This window comes from Bufo bufo, chromosome 8, assembly GCF_905171765.1.
Source record: "Bufo bufo chromosome 8, aBufBuf1.1, whole genome shotgun sequence".
Lineage (NCBI taxonomy): Eukaryota > Metazoa > Chordata > Amphibia > Anura > Bufonidae > Bufo > Bufo bufo.
In genome coordinates this window covers 147,882,980-147,902,321 of record NC_053396.1, presented here as the reverse complement: position 1 = coordinate 147,902,321, position 19,342 = coordinate 147,882,980, and positions in this window count along the sequence as shown.

Sequence of the window (19,342 nt, the reverse complement as noted above, 5' to 3'; positions counted from 1 at the left end):
CAGCTCAGCCACAGAACTCACTGAAAATTATCACAGAGTGCTGAAGTGCATGAAATATAACCAGAGTCCAATGTCAATTGCAACACTGACAAGCAAGATCCAAATTTTCTTTAATAGCAATGTCAATTAAATTTAGTGAGGAAGTTATTGATGTTGACCATTTGGTTGGTTGTTTGAATCATTTATTCAGTGATAACATATCCTAGATAAAAAAAAAGTGTACAAAGAAAGTTCTAAAATGCTTGTTTTAGTTCTAGAATGCTGATATTCCTATTGTTACTTTTTTTTCTCAAATTCCTATTGTTACTTTTTTTTCTCAAATATTAATCCACTGAGGATGATTTTCTCTTGAAGAAAACTGGCATGGGCCTCAGGGATTTCATTAAAAAACAAGAGACTTTGAAACAATATGCCAAAAATACAGTACTGTGGGATGTGGATAAGATCAACGAAGAAATAAAGCTCTTTTGGAGCGATAACGTTAATTCAACACACATTCACATGGTTTGGGACTCGCTTAAGGCATACCTGCGGGGTATATATTCACACCAAATTAGGAAACAGAAAAACGTATTCGCTCAAAGTCAAAAAGAACTAGAAGGTACGCTCGATCAGATAATGAACGAGATCACCCATGTAAACACCCCAGAAAAACAACTTCAATTAAAAAAAGTGTGAGATGAATATAAACAATATCTATATAAAAAAGCACTGAATAAAATGTTTTTCTCGGGGCTGAAAACCTTCAGCGAATCCGGCAAACCAAGTAGACTTATCCATAATAGTTAAAAATCAAAGGAGGAGCAATAACATCACGGGAATTAGGACAGAGGCAGGAAACATTTTACGAGACCCCGATGATATCCTAAGGGAATTTACCCAATATTTCTCGATGTTATACCAAGCTGGGTCTAAAAAACAGGGAGGAAAAATAGATCAATACTTAGACAACATTAAGATTCCTGAATTTGACCAACAAGATATTGATTGGTTGAATAGACCTATCCAACTGATTGAGCTACATACTACGTTGCAATCTATTAAGGGTAATACGTCCCCAGGGTTGGACGGCTTTCCATTTGAAGTATACTGAAAACATGAAGGAATTATTCTTCCCCAAATGTTAGAGGTATTAAACGAATCATGGATAATGGGTTCCTTACCCCCCTCATGGATGGAAGCAACCATCACATTAATTCCCAAAAAAGGGAAAGACCTGCTGTTAGTTACATCTTATCGCCCCATTTCTCTGTTGAACACAGATTATAAAATCCTTGCCAAACTGTTAGCCAACAGATTAAAATCAGTTATTCACAAAGTTGTCCATGCGGACCAAACCGGGTTTATCCCCAAAAGGAATATACAGGACAACGTAAGGAGGGCCTTCTTGAATGTCCAGATGGGGGATGGGGAGGACTGCTCCATCCTGTCCCTGGACGCGGCCAAGGCCTTCGACAGGGTGAAGTGGCCCTTCCTCTGGAGAGTGATGTCACGGGTGAAAATGGGCGAATACTTCTCCAGATGGGTTCGTATTCAGTATCAAAACCCGGTATCCAGGGTACGAGTCAATGATGAATATTCTGCCCCTTTCCCCCTGACCCGGGGAACGCGTCAAGGATGCCCCCTCTCTCCCTTGCTCTTCTCATTGTTCTTGGAGCCAATGGCATGTAAAATCAGAGCAGATGGGGAAATAACGGGTTTTGGGTGCGAGGGAGAAGTTGACAAAATAAGTCTCTATGCGGATGATACGTTACTTTTTTTGGGGAGAGGGTATAAGAATCTGCCCAGGGTTATGGAAAGCTTGGACGAATTTGGATGCCTATCTGGATATGAGATAAATTGGGAAAAAAAAAAAATCGAAATTTCTTCCGTTAAGACGTCCGGTTCCGCCCGGTCATAACTTTCGGGTTAGCATATTGACCCCAGCAGACTCTTTATCATATCTAGGCATCCAGATAGGGACCAAACTGGAACACTATACGAAACTAAATATACTTCCAATAATAGATAAAGTTAAGGGAAAAATCAGAACATGGCTAAAACTTCCCCTGTCACAAATCAACCGCATAGCCCTTATAAAAATGACGTTACTACCAATGTTACTATATGTACTCAATGCTAGCCCAATAACGATAGAAGATAAGTTTTTTAACAATTTAGAGACCCTCTTCAATGAACTAATATGGGGGCGCAAACGAGTTAGAATCAAGATACAATATTTGTATAAAGAAGAGGGTGGAATCTCTGTCCCTTTCCTAAAAGGATATTATGTAGCCGCACAATTGAGATGGTGTGTGAGGAATCGAAAGAATAAATGTATTCGGCTTATTTTTGGGGAGCACTGTAGACCCTGGGAGGTTCTTTTTCACATTCTCGAAACTGGTATTATTGAGAAGAAAACAATAATGAATCCGTTTTGTAGAATGCCTGGGTATATTTGGCAACAAGTTAGACACATGGTTGGAGTATCCCATGCAGTTCAGTATACCCCATTGTGGGGGAATGCACATTTACCACAAATTAGGCAACTGGGTGAGGTTGAATACTGGGGAAAAAAATGGGATACACCTAATTGCACAGGTGTTTCATAAAGGACAGATTAAGCCCTTAAATGAAATCTTACCTGACACCACATTAGGATTTATTGATAAATTCAGATATGAACAACTACGACACGCTATACACTATACTGAAAATAAGAATTATCTAAACATTGTACGGAACACTTTTTTAGATTTCTGTCAAGAAATGACATTTAACACTTCTATATCGCACATCTATGCAAAGTTAAAATATGAATACACCAAAATGATCACATTTAGAGGTGAGGCTAAATGGGAAAAAGATCTGCAAAATGGGGAACCCATTTTGTGGAATACTGTTTATAGAAATATCAAAAGATTGACGGTCTCCCCCGCCCATACATGGATTCTTTTGAAAATCATCCACCGTCTCTACTACAAACCAGCATTATTGCATACCATTTACAAAGACCGAAAACAGAACTGTTATAAATGTAACAAAAATAGAGGAGACTATAAACATCTGCTGTGGGAATGCCCGGGGATAAAAGATTACTGGATCAAAATATTCCGGAAACTGCAGGACAGTTCCCCCATGGAATACGAAGCATGTATTGAATATGTGATCCTGGGTACTCTCCCAGAGACAGATAAAAATAAAACTGAGCAGATACTTTGGCTCCGGGGCATTGCCTTGGCCAAAATAATAATTGTTAAACATTGTGGTTCCACGAAATATCCTAATTTTCAGGAATGGATGGAATGGATGAATAGGGTTAAGCAATATGAATACACTCTCGCCCAAACAGCGGGGAAAAAGGCAGCCTGGTTGCAGATATGGGGTAATTTGAAATGCCAACACTTGGTGCAATGACGGTAGCTCCGCGGAAAAAAAGGGGTTGGAGGGAGGGAGGGTGGGTTAAAAACAAGAGGGAAATTTAGTACTATTATATTGCTATGTAATGTCAAATTGGAAGATTGTAGATTTTTATCTTTTGGAAAATAAAAATGCATTTATAAAAAAAAAAAAAAAAAACACAGTACTGTGCAAAAGTTTTTTGCAGGTATGGAAAAAATGCAACAAAGTAACAATGCTTTCAAAAACAGAAGTGAAGTGCTAAGTTTTTTTTTTTCTTTATCAATAAACCAAATGCAAAGTTAATCAACAAAAGATACATCTGTCACGGATGATGTTGCAGATAGCTGGTACTTATGAATAAACATCCAACTGGCTTGATCCTAAACTAAGGAGCATATAGGTGAGCCCAATAAAACCCTAAGAGCTCTCCCTGACTGCTATGCCCATGCAAGGGTCTCAATGGTAGACAATTGCATGCTCACGTACCTTAGACTGTGTGACACCTGAAAACCCTATAATAGTGAGGGCACATGACCACCGGCTCCCTGCACTTAATACGGACGGAGTCAGGGTCACCTAGAATCAAGCCAGCAAGGAAACACAATAAATGAAAAGACTTATCTGAGCAAACAGCAGCAGCAGCAGCCTCCAGCAGTGAACACTTCATCCAGGAGGTAGTATAAACCGCAAAGTGAGGCAGTATGGGAGAGAATATAAAGGGAGACAATTAGTCTAAATAGGTGACACCTGGGAGAAGGAAAGGAGATGACAAAGTGAAACCAAAACAAAGAACGTCATGCAAGAGGTAGAGAAGGACGTCTGCCAGACCTTCTCACAGAACTGATTCTGACAACATCTAAATTAAATCAATTTTTTTTGCGACCACTGTTCTCCTTCAAAACAGCATTAATTCTTCTAGCTACACTTGCACAGTTTTTGAAGGAACTTAGAAGGAAGGATGTACCAAACATCTTTGAGAACTAACCACAGATCTTCTGATAGTTAGAATTATAATTTTTTATTTTTTTTGGGGAAGGGGATTTAAATTTATTTAGACCAAGTATCCACCTCTTCTGGAGACCCAACCCAACATTTTCACCTGACAAAAGTAACCTCCCTCTTCTATTGACTGCAGCTAAATTGTTACTTTGACACAAGATGGAGTTACCTACCATAAAAGAGTGGATCATCGAGGTGCAACAGATATAAGGACTAGAAGAAACCACACACTGGAAAAAGTTTTCCAAGATGCAAAAGCCTTTGAGGCATTTTTCTAACCCTAACATTTCCCCTCTTGGGTCTACACAACTTTGATGTCATATTATTTAAATTAGAGATAAGTGAACCAGTTAAGATTCGTTTTGTGTCTCACCTTTTTTTTCCTTAAAGTTCTGTTTGGATCCGAATCGATGCGGACTGAACCAAACTTAATCCAATTGCCCTGAAAGTTGGTATATAATCCTCTCTAGCCGCTTAGCACTCATATATAGCTATGGGTAAACGCATGTTTGACGGCATTAACATACAGCGTGTTTAAATAACACACCACGCCAGAACATGTGCTATGCTTTTTCATATTCCAAAGCTTTCAAAAATTGTCCATTATCAGGGGCAGATGATGGTTAAATACACACAATGTTATGGGATAAAAAAAGTGGATTGGGGGACCAAGTGTTCAAAAATTATGCCTCAACAGGGTGAGAATGCCTGCCGATATGACATCCACAAGTGTTGATTGTCAGAAGAAAAAGTGGCTTGTTGTGACCGAACCTAAAAACATTATTCATTTTAATTGGGATAAGCAGCAGATCAATGTCAAAATGGAAAGGGTACGGTATGGATATAGTGGCATGTGGTCATATTACCCCACAAAAAAGGCTTCAGAACATATAACTACACTGCTGAACGGCTAATACTTTTTCTTTCCACTAATACACCGCAATAAAGGCTGTAATTTTGTCAATTCACCGCACAACATCAAATAAGCCCTTTTTTTCCCACTAATACACGACAAAAAAAGGCTATAATTTTGTCACTTCACCGCACAACATCAAATAAGCCCTTTTTTCCCACTAATACACCACAAAAAAGGCTTTAAAACATAACTGCACCAATAAATGTCTGATAAGACTTTTCTTCCACTAATACATCCCAATAAAGGCTATAATTTTGTCACTTCACAGCATAATGGCTAACAAGCATTTTTTCCCCCACTAATAATCCACAAAAAAGCTTTAGAATGGCAAATAAGCCTTTTTTTCCCCTCTAGTAAACACCAAAAAAGCTTCAGAACATATAACTACACTGCTGAACGGCTAATAATACTTTTTCTTTATTAAAACATATAACTGCACCAATAAACGTCTGATAATCCCTTTTTTTCCACTAATACATCCCAATAAGGCCTCCTGCACACGAACGTATTTTTTTGCGGTCCGCAAAAACGGGTCCCGTTTTCCCGTGATCCGTGACCGTTTTTTCGTCCATGGGTCTTCCTTGATTTTTGGAGGATCCACGGACATGATAAAAAAAGTCTTTTTGGTGTCCGCCTGGCCATGCGGAGCCAAACGGATCCATCCTGAATTACAATGCAAGTCAATGGGGACGGATCCGTTTGACGTTGACACAATATGGTGCCATTTCAAACGGATCCGTCCCCATTGACTTTCAATGTAAAGTCTGGAGTCCCTTTTATACCATCGGATCGGAGTTTTCTCCAATCCGATGGTATATTTTAACTTGAAGCGTCCCCATCACCATGGGAACGCCTCTATGTTAGAATATACTGTCGGATATGAGTTAGATCGTGAAACCTCATTTCCGACAGTATATTCTAACACAGAAGCGTTCCCATGGTGATGGGGACGCTTCTAGTTAGAATATACTACAAACTGTGTACATGACTGCCCCCTGCTGCCTAGCAGCATCCGATCTCTTACAGGGGGCCGTGATCAGCACAATTAACCCCTCAGGTGCCGCACCTGAAGGGGTTAATTGTACTATCATATCCCCCTGTAAGAGATCAGACCCCCCCCTCCCCAGTTTGAATATCATTGGTGGCCAGTGCGCCCCCCCCCTTCCTCCCTCTATTGTAATAATTCATTGGTGGCACAGTGTGCCCCCCCCCGTCCCCCCCCCCTTCCTCCCTCTATTGTAATAATTCGTTGGTGGCACAGTGTGCGCCCCCCCCCCTTCCTCCCTCTATTGTACTAAATCGTTGGTGGCACAGTGTGCGCCCCCCATTGGCCCCCCTCCCTCTATAGCATTAACAACATTGGTGGCCAGTGTGCGGCCTCCCATCTACCCCCCCGCCCCCCCCCCCGATCATTGGTGGCAGCGGGTTACTAGCAATAGTACAATAGTAAAAGATTCATACTTACCTGGGAGCTGCGATGTTCGTGTCCGGCCGGGAGCTCCTCCTACTGGTAAGTGACGGTTCATTTAGCAATGCGCCGCACAGACCTGTCACTTAACAGTAGGTGGAGGCAGCTCCCGGCCGGACACGAACATCACAGCAGCAGGTAAGTATGAATCTTCTACTATTGTACTATTGCTAAGTAACCATGGCAACCAGGACTGTAGTAGCGTCCTGGTTGCCATGGTTACCGATCGGAGCCCCAGCGATTAAACTGGGACTCCGATCGGAACTCCGCTGCCACCAATGATGGGGGGGGGAGATGGGAGGCCGCACACTGGCCACCAATGTTGTTAATGCTATAGAGGGAGGGGGGCCGATGGGGGGCGCACACTGTGCCACCAACGAATTATTACAATAGAGGGAGGGAGGGGCGCACACTGTGCCACCAACGAATTATCACAATAGAGGGAGGGAGGAGCGGGGCGCACACTGTGCCACCAACGAATTATTACAATAGAGGGAGGGAGGGGGGGGCGCACACTGTGCAACCAACAAATTATTACAATAGAGGGAGGGAGGGGGGGGTGCACACTGTGCCACCAACGAATTATTACAATAGAGGGAGGGGGGGGGGCGCGGAACTGGCCACCAAGCTATTATTACAATAGAGGGGGGGGCCGCACTGGCCACCAATGATATTCAAACTGGGGAGGGGGGGAGGGTCTGCCCCCTGCTGCCTGGCAGCCCTGATCTCTTACAGGCCGTGATCAGCACATTCAACCCCTTCAGGTGCCGCACCTGAAGGGGTTAATTGTGCTGATTACGGCCCCCTGTAAGAGATCGGGTGCTGCCAGGCAGCAGGGGGAAGTCTTGTACACAGTTTGTAGTGTATTCTAACTAGAAGCGTCCGCATCACCATGGGAACGCTTCTGTGTTAGAATATACTGTCGGTTCTGAGTTTTCACGAAGTGAAAACTCAGCTTTGAAAAAGCTTTTATGCAGACGGATCTTCGGATCCGTCTGTATAAAAACTAACCTACGGCCACGGATCACGGACACGGATGCCAATCTTGTGTGCATCCGTGTTCTTTCACGGACCCATTGACAGGTCCAGGACAGGTCATATTTTTTTCACGGCCAGGAAACACGGATCTCGGATGCGGCTGCAAAACGGTGCATTTTCCGTTTTTTACACGGACCCATTGAAAGTCAATGGGTCCGTGAAAAAAAACGGAAAACGGCACAACGGCCACGGGTGCACACAACGGTCGTGTGCAGGAGGCCTAAAGGCTATCATTTTGTTACTTCACCGCACAACGGCTAACAAGCCTTTTTTTTCTACTAATACACCACAAAACAGGCTTTAGAACATATAACTGCACCCCTGAACGGCAATTAAGTTTTTTTCCCACTAATACACCACAAAAAAAAGCAGTAATTTTGTCACCACCACACAATGGCTAAAAAGCATTTTTTCCACTAATACACCACAAAAAAAGCTTTAAAACAGCAAATAAGCCATTTATTTCCACTAATAAACCCCCCAAAAATCTTCAGAACATATAAATATACTGCTGAACAGCTAATAATACTGTTTATTTCCACTAATACACCACAAAACAGGCTTTAGAACATATAACTGCACAAGCTGAACGGCAAATAAGCCCTTTTTAACACTAATACACCACAAAAAAGGCTATAATTTTGTCACTTCACCGCATAGAGGCAAATAAGCCCCTTTTTCCCACTAATACACCACAAAAAAAGCTTCAGAACATATAACTTCACCGCTGAACTGCTAATAAGCCCTTTTTTTCCCACTAATACCCCTCAAAAAAGGCTGTAGTTTTTTTTCACTGCACAACGGCTAACAAGCATTTTTTTTCCACTAATATACCACAAAATAGGCTTTTGAACATATAATTGCACTGCTGAACGGCAAATAAGCCCTTTTTTCCCCCTCACTAATACATCACCAAAAAGGCTATAATTTTGTCACTTCACCGCAGAACAGCAAATAAGTCCTTTTTTCCAGTAATACACCACAAAAAATGCTTTAAAACATAACTGCACCACTAAAAGTCTGATAAGACTTTTTTTCCCCATTAATACACCCCAATAAAGACTATAATTTTGTCACTTCACCACACAACGGCTAACAAGCCTTTTTTCCCCCCACTAATAAACTACAAAAAAGCTTTAGAACGTCAAATAAGCCCTTTTTTTCCACTAGTAAACCCACTAAAAAGCTTCAGAACATATAACTACACCGCTGAGTGGCTAATAAGCCCTTTTTTTTCCACTAATACACCACAAAAGCTGTAATTTTGTTATTTCACTGCACAACGTCTAACAAGCCTTTTTTTCTACTAATACACCACAAAACAGGCTTTAGAACATATAACTGCACCGCTGAACGGCTAATACTTTTTCTTTCCACTAATACACTCCATTAAAGGCTGTTATTTTGTCACTTCACTGCACAACGGCTAACAAGCCTTTTTTCCCCCACTAATACACCATAAAACAGGCTTTAGAATATATAACTGCACCGCTTAACGGCAAATAAGCCCTTTTTTTACTAATACACCATAAAAAGGTTGTAATTTTTTTACTTCACCGCACAACAGCAAATAAGCCAGAGTTTAAACAATGATGAATTTATTAAATAACAGCAGTACAGTCCAGACCAGAAATCATATGCAAGTAATCAATCCAAAAACAAGGGACAGCCAGACCAGGCCAAAGTTCATATGCACAGAAATAGTCAATGTAACGTAGTAACTAGGGATGAGACATTTCCAGGGTCCGATCCGAGGTCCAACACGAGACAAACTGTTCCGCATAGAAGTTTCCCACAAGCAGTCTCTAGAGATGGATTGAGAAAGTCAGCGGTCATGCACAGGTAGTCTGGAAGACTGTGAATAGCAACATACACCCGGGTTGTCAAAAAACCAGTGTGCACTGACCAGCCAGGGAGATCACCTCTTAAACACCTGCTAGCCAATCACAGAGTGCCATGTGTCTATTCCTCATAGGCCATATGATTATCCTAATCCCTGACACTTGTGCGGCCTTGGCTGGTCATTGATCACTTAACCCATGCCTGCCCTCTAATCTACTGGAGTTTATGTACAGGTATATTCCCCATCAGCGGCCGGCGTAGCGAATAAGATGCGCGTAAGTTCGGCTGCCGAACCCTTTGCGAACCTCCTCTCAAGCGTTCATGCGGACGCTCAAGCGGCCCAGCATGGATACGCGATCGGACGCCGGAACCAAAAAAGGCTGTAATTTTGTCACACCACCGCACAATGGCTAACAATCCTTTTTTTTCCCACTAATACACCACAAAAAAGGCTTTCATTTTGTCACTTCATCGTATAGCGGCAAATAAGCCCTTTTTTCCCTACTAATACATAACAAAAAGGCTTCAGAACATATAACTACACCGCTAAACAGCTAATCATACTTTTTCTTTCCACTAATACACCACAAGAAAGGCTATAATTTTGTCTCTTAACCGTATAGCGGTAAATAAGCCCCTTTTTCCCCCACTAATACACCACAAAAAGGCTTCAGAACATATAACCACAATGCTAAACAGCTAACAATCCTTTTTTCCCCACTAATACACCACAAAAAAGGCTTTAAAACATATACCTGCACTACTAAACGTCTGATAACTTTTTTTTTCCACTAATACACCCCAAAAAAGGCTGTAATTTTTTCACTTCACCCTGCATTGTCTAACAAGCCTTTTTTCCACTAATAAACCACAAAAAAAGCTTTAGAATGGCAAATAAGCCCTTTTTTCCCACTAATAAACCCCAAATATAAGCTTCAGAACATATAACTTCACCACTGAACGGCAAATAAGCCCTTTTTTCTCCCTAATACAGCACAAAAAAATGCTGTAATTTTGTCACTTCACTGCATAGCGGCAAATAAGCCTTTTTTCCCCCACTAATACACCACAAATAAGGCTTTAAAAAATATAATTGCACCGCTGAACAGCTAATAAGCTCTTTTCTTCCACTAATACACCACAAAAAAGGCTTCAGAGCATATAACTGCACCGCTGAACAGCCAATAATACTTTTTCTTTCCACTAATACACCCCAAAAAAGGCTGTAATTTTGTCACTTCACCACACAACGGACAGTCCATTTCTTTTCACTAATACACCACAAAAAAGGCCTTAGAACATTTAACTGCACCGCAGAACGGCAAATAAGCCCTTTTTTACCACTAACACACCCCAAAAAAAGTCTTCAGAACATATAACTACACAACTGAATGGCTAATGATACATTTTCTTTCCACTTATACACCCCAAAAAAGGCTGTAATTTTGTTACTTCCCTGCACAACGGCTAACAAGACATTTTTTTCCACTAATACACAGCAAAATAGGCTTTAGAACATATAACTGCACCGCTGAATGGCAAATAAGCCCTTTTTTTTTCCACTAAAACACCATAAAAAAGGCAATAATTTTGTCACTTCACTGCATAGAGGCGAATAAGCCCTTTTTCCCACTAATACACCACAAAAAAAAGCTTTAGAACGGGAAATAAGCCTTTTTCCACCACTAATAACCCCCCAAATAGCTTCAGAACATATAACTGCACCGCTGAAAGGGTAATAATTAGGGTCGAGTGAACCCGAACTGTAAAGTTCGGGTTCATACCGAACTTCAGGATTTTAGTAAAATTCCGGGTTTGGGTTCTGTGTTCGGCGCTTTCTTGGCGCTTTTTGAAAGGCTGCAAAGCAGCCAATCAACAAGCATTTAACTGTCTGACATTAGAAGCCATCACAGCCATGCCTACTTATGGCATGGCTGTGATTGGCCAGTGCAGCATGTGACCCAGCCTCTATATAAGCTGGAGTCACGTAGCGCTGCACGTCACTCTGCTGTGCTTAGTGTAAGGAGAGGATGCTGCTGCTGTGAGGGAGAGAATAGGACAGAATCTGTGATCAGAACTCCAATTGAACTCAGCGATCTACATAGATTTAGTTGTGTGCGTGCAGTGCACAATCTTTTTACCCTGCCCTGAGCCAAGTGCCAGAGAAAAATAACTTTTATCCGTCTGTTAGTTAGGTGGGCGGCGGCGGCCATTTTATGCAAGCTCATTGCACCAGCACTGCATCTGTGCTTTTGTGACATTCAAATCCAAGCTTAAAATACTGCAATAATAATCTGGCTTTAAAAAAACATAAATTTTTGGCAATATCCAACATCTGGTGCCTTTGCAGGATTAGTCAGTGTGCAATTTAAGCTAGAATTACAGCTATAATTTTCTGGGTTTTTAAAAACAACCTTTTTGGGCAAAATACACTATTTTACAGCCCTTGCAGCATCTGCACGTGTGAAATTCAAGCGTTATATACAGCTTTCATATTCTGTTAGTAAAAAAAAAACACCCTTTTTTTGCAAAATACTTAATATTGCAGCCCTTGCTGCATCTGTGATTGTTAAAAACAAGTTTTAAAAACTTCAATAATTTTCTGGCTTTGAAAAAACACACAGTTTTGGCAATATCTAACATCTGGTACCTTTGTAGGATTAGTCAGTGTGCAATTTAAGCTAGAAATAAAGCTATAATTTATTGGGTTTTTAAAAACACCCTTTTTGGGCAAAATACCTAAAAACTCCTACTCCATATGGACCTCCACTTCATAAATCTAATATATTTTTTATTTTTATTTGTACGTATGTTATTTTATTTGATGTCATTTCACTACTTTGTCTGTTACATTTTCGGGTGAGATTCACCAATTTTTGGGTGTGATGTATCACTGCTATACCTAGTAGACAGGTTAAAACAATTCTCAAATTTGTCTGTTACATTTTCAGGTGAAATTCACTAATTTTTTAGTGTGATGTATCACTGCTATACCTAGTAGACAGGTTAAAAAAAAAATCACAAATTTGTCTGTTACATTTTCAGGTGAAATTCACTAATTTTTGGGTGTGATGTATCACTGCTATACCTAGTAGACAGGTTAAAAAAAATTCACAAATTTGTCTGTTACATTTTCGGGTGAAACTCACCAATTTTTGGGTGTGATGTACCACTGCTATAACTAGTATACAGGTTAAAAAAAAAATCACTAATTTGTCTGTTACATTTTCAGGTGAACGTTTCTAAATCCAAAATACCTCAGTGACATTCCCTTAATTTTTTTATTAATCATTCCAATAACAGGACATCTTAAGAGTCCTGAATTGTTATTTATCGTCACTACCTCCCCGGGTCGGCATTGGGTAATTGCCGCGCGCCCCCTCCTTAACTTGGAAGCTTATGCTGCAATACTTTGTCCCACATTTCCGATTGATTACATTTAATTTCATCCATTGACCTCTCTTGCATGTGGTATCATTTTCTTAGGCTCCCTTTCTGGCCTGGAACCCTTATTCCCCGCTTCCATCTACACCGCCACATCCACCGCCTCCTCAACCTTCTACTCCATATGGACCTCATCCTCCTAGATCAAGATTATTATTTTATATTTTTACGTATTTTATGTTATTTAAAGTCATTTCCCGATCCACATTGCAATGCCCTTAACCACATTTTGATGCCTTTTTCAGCCCTCTAGCCCTTTCCATTAAATTTTTACAGCCATTTTAGTGCTCAAAAGTTCGGGTCCCCATTGACTTCAATGGGGTTAGGGTTCAAGTTAGGGTCAAGTTCGGGTCCCGAACTCAAACTTTTTTCTGAAGTTCGGCCGAACCCGTTGAACCCGAACATCCAGGTGTCCTCTCAACTCTATCCATGTCCTAATACGTGCAACATCCATTTTAGGAAAAAATGGGATTCATTACCACAATAAATACAAAGACTCCAGTTCAACAATATCGGATGCAACTTGTTTATTTTGTTCAGTGCAGGTTGATGCAACATTCTCTCACCCCTCTCCATGTTCCTTGAAAAAATACTTACATCAGAAATCAAAAATACCAAATCATTCCTACTTGATTCCTCTGCCTTTCTTAACATTCTCAAAAATCTGGAACCATTACAAAAAAATACCATCTTAGTTACCTGGGATGTATGTAGTCTATACACCTCAATCCAAAATACGAAAGGACTAGCAGCGGTAGACAAATTACTCCAAAAAACAGACAAACACCCTAATGTGATCTCATTGTGCATGGACTTACTTTCACTAGTCCTTTACCACAACTTCTTTATGTTTCAGGATCAGTTCTACCTACAGAAACAGGGGACGGCAATGGGGTCCAATGTGGGCGCCCCCTTATGCCAATAGCTTTTTGTCCGATTTTGAAGAAACCCATCTATACTTAGATAGCAATTTTAGGACACACATACAACTGTGGAAACAATATATCGACAATATCTTCTGTATCTGGATGGGCACCACAGAAACTCTACTTGATTTCCACAATTACATTAATAACATCACTCCAGAACTCCAATTCACTATCCATTTTGACCCAGTATCTATCAACTTTCTGGACACACTAGTATTCAAAAATCCTGATGGCAGTCTCACAAGCGACCTTTATAGGAAACCCACAGACCGTAATAATCTATTGCACTTTTCTAGCTTCCATTCGACTAACACAAAAAAATCACTCCCAATGTTGAAATTTCAAAGAATATGTAGAATTGTACAAACCGAACTCACACAGACAAAAAGAATTGAAGAAATGCAGGAACGATTCAGGGAGAGAGGTTATCACCCACATCTGATAAAATACTCAATACATCCCCAAGACCGTAATCGACAATCAGGGAAACGTATTCCCTTTGTTCAATACATACCACCCGTGCGCTAAAAAGATCCAAAACAGTATTAGATCCCATTGGCACCTACTAGCTAGAGCTTATCCGGAAATTGAAGAATTCAAAAACCCAATCCTCATGTGCAACAGACGCCCAAAGAACTTGCGTGACCTACTTGTCCGAGCAGATATAGGCTCAGCCATTAAAACATGCCAGTCATTTCTAAGGACACCTAAGAAGGGCACTTTTCCGTGCCATCACTGCATAAAGTGCTCACATGTACAGAAAGGCAACAGCATTTCTCATCCATACTCAGGCAAACAATTTCAAATCAATGATTTTTTCACTTGTGAGTCTGACTTTGTGATCTACACACTCAAATGCCCATGTGGCCTAATCTATGTGGGTGAAACCACACAAACCATCCGCAATGGAATATGCCAACATAAATCTTCAATTCGTAAACAAAACCTCCTCCTCCCTGTCCCGTATCATTTCAAACAAGCTTCACACTCTATTTCTCAACTGAAATTCCAGGTGGTAGAATACATTCCAGTACCAAGACGGGGGGGAGACAGAGTGAAGCAACTCAAACTAAGAGAAGCCTTCTGGATTCATAAATTGGAAACTATGGAACCAAGGGGGCTCAATAAAGAGTACGAGATCCAAGCTTTATTATAAGAATGTTCATAATATTACTTATTAACTCTTCCCTTTCTCCATTTTTTCTCCACAGGCCCACTGACGCATCAGGACCACTCTAGTGCCGCATTGTATCCTTTTGTGTTATGCTTTGTCCATATTTTTCTGTTATATCTGTTTTCACCATGCATTAGATTCTCCTTCCAACCTTTTATTTATATTCACTGTCCTCATGACGTCTAGTTTAGATATCCACGTGATTCTTATAAAGTCACCTGAGCCACTTTTATCCATTAGGGGATCCTCCATCACACCCACCTTTAAAACATAGCTGTATTTCCTTATTCTTAATCACATTTCTTACTAATTACATCCCCTTCCCCTTCTTAGTCCATGTTGTCCTTTTGCTATTTTCAATCCCTCTAACCTTTTTAACCTTTTTTGTTTGACTTGGTTGTTTCCTATATGTCCCCCCATTCACCTATCTCTCTCCACTACGATCCCATGTTTCTGCCATACAGTGCTGCACTCCACCGACGTACTTCCAGTTGGTGGAACACACCGCTGTAGCCTTGTGCGTTCCACGTGACGCACTTCCGGTTTCCGGTTGAGCGGGACACGCCAACAGGCCGCACGGGTATTTCTACCCGCCCGGCTTACAAGCAGACATGGCGCTACTATTCTCCAGCGGTATATCCGCATGTCATTTTCCCCACTGTGCCTCCCTCCTCGTGGTTTTCTCTAACAGCGGCATTAGGTAAGTTGATTCTGTGGCTCTGGGCCGGTCATCTTTGCAAGTCTCTCCATTACTCTTGTACTATTTATATGTTGCCTGAGATGCAGGCATAGATACATATTATCACATACACGTACTTATTATGATTGAGTCCTATAAACGTGATTATGACTGATGAGTATACCCTGTTCACATATGAGATTTAAGATGCTATCACTCCAGCTTCTCCTTAACCTGCTGATGCAGTTTTACTACATATAAGAGGATGACTCTAGCTGACAGTGTCCTTGCCGGGACAGGATTCCATGTTTTGAACTCCAAGAATTCCTTCCATTTGTTATTTTTTTGCACCTTTTCTTATTATCTTTTTGTTCCATATGTAATTGATTATAATATAAACAAATGTCTGCTTTCATATTGATTCATGTAGATATACTTTATTTTTATTTTGCTGCAGTCTGATACCCTGCCGCAGCAACCTGCACTGAACAAAATAAACAAGTTGCATCCGATATTGTTGAACTGGAGTCTTTGTATTTATTGATGTGAAGGGGTGGGAACTCTACTCCAGCAAAATACCCACTAAGTGCTACAAGGTCTCTACTCGTGATTCATTACCACAAAGCATGAGGAAATTCGGATTTGGTGCGAATCAAATTTTTCCTGAAATTCAGATCGAAACCAAGGGAGGAAACCTTTTATTATTACTATGCACCATGCACTTACTACATAGGACACAGAAGAAGCAGCTGTTCTCAGCACAGAGAATGATTTACTTTGTCCAGTAATTATTTGCAATGGATTGTTTGTCTGTATGAATTTTATACTTTTTTTCAGTTATGGTCTAAAAGAGGTTGTCCAAAATACATACTTCAAAATTTTAGACAACCCTTACAATTGCGTAAAAAAATAGACCGTATTTTTCGCCCCATAAGATGCACTTTTTTGCCCCCAAATGCTTCCCTTTTACATCGCAGTCTGTGATGCTGTGGCATCGCAGACTGCGATGTATGAGCGGGGAGAGAGGAGGGGCTGGAGTCCAGAACTTTGGGCAGGGCCGGGTGCAGTCACTGTACTCTTACACCGGGCCCCGCCTCTCACCGCAGTATTTCTAAACATTAATCCTTAGCCTATTAATAAGTTTAACTATAGCTGCACTCTCCCCTGTATCAGTACTGTACTTACTAACAAGCTTCCATAGCAGGCAGAGCGGACAGCAGCAGTAACGTCACTCACTGACGTTGCGCGCCTGCTCCTCCCACTTTGCAGGCGTAGCAGGCGCGTGACGTCAGTGAGTGACATTACTGCTGCCGTCCGCTCTGCCTGCTATGGAAGCTTGTTAGTAAGTACAGTACTGATACAGGGGAGAGCGCAGCTTTAGTTAAACTTATTAAGAGGTTAAGTATTAATATTTATAAATACTGCGGTGAGCGGTGGGCTGGTGTATTGGGGGACACTGTTATGAGGGGGATTTGGGAATGACACATATATAGCAGTGTCATCCACAGATACCCCCCATAACAGTGCCATCCACAGATGCCACCCACAGATACAGCACCCCATAACAGTGCCATTCACAGATGTCCCTCCCCATAACAGTGCCATTTACGGATCCCCCATAACAGTGCCATCCACAGATCCCCCATAACAGTGCCATCCACAGATCCCCCATAACAGTGCCATCCACGGATCCCCCATAACAGTGCCATCCACGGATCCCCCATAACAGTGCCATCCACAAATCCCCTATAACAGTGCCGTCCACAGATCCCCCATAACAATGCCATCCACAGATCCCTCGCATGACAGCGCCATCCACAGATCCCCCACATGACAGTGCATCATCCACAGATCTCCCATAATAGTTTCATGCACAGACCACCATTAATTTACAATCAACCAAAAGCACACCTTTTGGTTAAAAATATTTTTTTTCTTATTTTCCTCCTCAAAAACCTAGGTGCGTCTTATAGGCCGGTGCGTCTTATAGGGCGAAAAATACGGTACTCACTTTCTTCTCCAGCGCCATCCACTGCAGTGCTGGATCGGTATTCCTGTTGCTTGACTGCAGCCAATTAACATCCTCAGCATTCAAACCACTCTATGAGTTGTCTCTTTAATCCTTAAAGGGAATGTGTCATGAGAAAATGACCTGCTGTTAAAAATCACTTTTTTATGTTTAAAATATTTTTAAATAATTGTTTATGATTTTTTTTTCCCATGCTATTTTTTTTTATATTTAAGCGAAAACCAAAAATACTGCAGTTTTTGCACTGGCCACTATGTCTCATAATTGGTGCCACTTCTTATGTCTGTATAGATCACTTTATTGCAGTGAATTAATTTTAATCCTGCCTGTAATGATATCACTTCTGTGTAGAGATAAGACAGGATCCACCATTCACAATAGGTGATTGTGAAATATTATCTATTCTTTTCTTGTACAATGCACAAATCACAGAGCATGCCTAGAAAACTGTCCCATAGAAGTAAATAAGGCCCTCTGTGGATCATTGGAAACAGATAAGGTCGCCCCCGTAATAATGTTCAGTAAATAAATTTTTAAAATCTACGATCAGAAAATAAAAACAGATTAGATAAAAAGATGTGTTACTATCTGGTTTTAACTGGCGGATAACATTTTTGGTAACATATTTCCTTTAAGTTAAATTGTTAGCAACTTAAATTGGCCACCTAAGGATGAATTAATATTGCAACTTTAGGGATCATTGCATATTGATGTATTAAACATCTAAAGGACATTGTTACATAAGTATAGTGAAGTATGTGAGACATTTTGTAAAATGAACATCTGTGTTAATGGAAAAAGAAGAGAAGCTTTACAATAGAGATTTTTAAATAATGCACAAAGAAATCACTGATCATTACGTGTGAAAATTGTCTTTAGGTCTATATTCTGAAATCTTTTGAATATAATCATGAAAGCAGGGTAGTTCCTCCTTATGCATGGTTAAACTCAGCAATAGTGATGAGCGGCAGGTCCCATATTCGAATTCGCAATATTTCATAAATATATTTTGTCAAATATTCGGGATATATTAGCTAATTTCGGAACTTCATTATATTCCTACAATGTTTTCTTTATCGCGAGAACTCATCATTGAAATATTCTTTTATGCATGCGCATATATGGGCGTGGCTTAGTCTCGCAATCGTTTTCAAAGATTCGGATGTCAAGTTGTATGGAAAAAATGGTCGGGAGTAATTTTACTGATGCCGAGCCAGATGTCATCAATCATCACTGTAAGTAATTCAACTTTATAGCACTGTAATGTTGTATCACATATTTAAATGCATTTATATGCAGCTAAAGTGTTCATAAATATTTGTGATCTCGAAAATTTCTAGTAATATTTTTCGGAATACATACAAATTGACATTTTATCTTGTTTGCGTAGATAAAATGATTTGGGGCAATAAGTATTGTGCAACAATTTTTGAGATCACAAAT